Raw genomic sequence first — 2,707 nt, 5'->3', positions numbered from 1 at the left:
GGTTATTAAAACCAAGGAATGAAAGGATAGCTCCCAGAGGCTGGGAAGGGTTGGGGTGGTGGGTTAGGGGGAAGGTGGAGATGCTTCATCGGTATAAAAAAAAAATTGAAAGAGTGTATAATACATAATATTTGACTCCACAACAAGGTTACCATAGTGAATAATAATTTAATCATATATTTTAAATAACTAAAAGAATGTAATTGGACTGTAACACATAGGATAAATGCTGGGGGGAATGCATACCTCATCCTTAATCATGTGATCATTTCACATTGCATGCCTGTATCAAGACATCACATGTACCCCACAAATATATATCTTCTATGTACCCACAACAATTAAAAATTAAGAAATTTGAAAAATAAAAATAAGAATTCAGGAACGGACGAGAAACTCATGGGCCTGAGAAGATGAAGGAGACGTGGTGATAAAATTTAATATTAAATCACAAATGATATTCTGGAGCAAAAATAAAAATGAAAAAGCACTCTAGTGGGAAACTTAAAAAAATCGAATGAAGACCAGAGTTAATCTTAATGTGCCAGTGCTGGTTTCTTAGTTTTGACAAATGTAGCAGGGCAATGTAAGATGTTAACGAGAAGGGAAATGGAGAAAGTCATATGGGAATCTATCTGTATAACTTTCCTGTACATTTGAAAATGTTAAAAAAAATATTAAGCTTATTTTAAGAATACCAATACACAGAGATTGCCACAGACAAACCAGAGTCTCTTGGGTGAGATCTGGGCATTGGTTTCTTTTTCAGGACTCCAGGGAATTGTCAGGAGCAGCCCAACTCAGGAACCACTGATCTAGATATAACTGAATTAATAACTTTCCTGTTAAATCTAACTTTCACTTGGTCAGCATGGTGGTTAATACTAAAACAATTTGCCACTTTTTGTATTTCTACAGAAAACATCTCTTTTAGTGTGGGTTAATCAAATCTGCAAAATGTTAGTACCAGGAAATTAAAATAAAAAGGGAAGTAGAGACAGAATAAATCCATAGGTGGCTTTAAAAAATCGCATTCTAGAGTATATCCAGAGGTCCACATATATTGCATCTACTCTTTTACACTGTCTTTAAAACTTCCATAGGAGAACTGGAGATAATTTTGTGACAAACGGAATTTAGGCAAATGGAATATTACATGTATTTGCTTAGTTGTATTGCTAGTGTGTGATATGCCTTTGTGTAATGCCTATACAGATCTCTACCCAAAAGTTTATGCTTTCTTTTCCAATTATTGTTAGTTATTTAAAGACTTAAGGCTCCTTTTTGTATTTGTCTCATTTCTTTCATGCCCACATTATGTACATAAATCTTTCTTAATTGTAAATATGCTAAAATCAAATAGTAATCCCAATTATTTACTCAAATAAAAGAAACATTTTTACTGTTAATTAAAAATTTAAAAAAATACTTGTTATATTAGCAAAACTGATATCAAAATAACTGTGGCTACACAATAGGCTGTTTGAACATCTCTGAATGCATGTCTTTGATAGCATCTCTTGAGCAGTAGCTGTGTGATTTCAGATCTAGCATTTGACCTATGGAGAGTATTGAGAAAAGGAAGTCAGTAGCTGGAATTCTGCCATACAAGTGTCAATTTATTTTTTTTGTCTCTCACTTAGCAGTGCCAACGAGTTTACTTGGGTAGCTCAGTTTTATGATTCCTGCAGGTCTAGAGGATACCGCTCAAAATGGTTCCATTTCGCCTTTTCTGTACTTTTGCTAATCTTTGCAGACTGTATACCAACTGGCAATCTGGGGAGAAGAGGAGCATAAAATCGATGAGACTACAGGTAGTATCAGAAAGTATGGCATTTATAGCCACCGCCTTAATTTTGTTGGCATTACAAGCAAAACAGAAATATAGAGATACCAGGGACATACACCATCCAAGGAGGGAAGGTCTGGGAACATGATATGCCTTTATCACATTGCATGTATTCTTTATCTGTTGTAAGAAATTTTCTCATCATCTTTGATGGCAATTAAAAGTATTGTTGCATGGTTTTAGGGAACATTACTACAGCTGCTAGGCATTCAGAGGGAGAAAAAAAGGTCAATATATTTTGAACAGAGCAAACATATTTTTGTACAGTGACATATTGTGTACGCAGTGAAATATATTTGTACACAGCAAAACTGTTACCGAGTTTTCATACTCTATTTAAGGCAGTCCTAGGGATTCTATTCCCTAAGCAGATCATATGAACACACATCAACACTCCTGTCAGGCATTATTGATTGGAACAGAATAGGATTTCTTATTCCAGTTGACTCAGCGATTTCCTCTCCCAGAAATCTGTGACTTGGATCCACAAGTTCTAGTTAATGTCATAGGGGCTTAAAGTGTGCTGCCTTCCATGTTTACTCAGAGACAGAGGGAGGCTGTCTTCAGAAAGGTAGAGTAAAGGAGGTAGAACAGTAGCAGGAAAGGACTGACCCTGTAGGTAGGCTCAGGAGGAGTGAGAAAAGGAGTCTGAGAAAGAATGACAAGAGATTGGGAAAGACAAATGGAGTCTAATGTGATCCCAAACTGCTTGCTTCTTGTACTTCTTTGTACTTATCTTTCGTAAGTTACCCTTATATGCTAGAAAAATTATTTATTTTTGTGTTTTTAATCCAACTTATGTGAGTTTATCACTCTCAGTAAAATGATTCTTAAGAGTATGTATAAATCAGATAAATA

The sequence above is a fragment of the Callithrix jacchus genome, chromosome 17 (genome assembly GCF_049354715.1).
Source record: "Callithrix jacchus isolate 240 chromosome 17, calJac240_pri, whole genome shotgun sequence".
Taxonomy (NCBI): domain Eukaryota; kingdom Metazoa; phylum Chordata; class Mammalia; order Primates; family Cebidae; genus Callithrix; species Callithrix jacchus.
Note: the sequence above shows the minus strand (reverse complement) of the source record.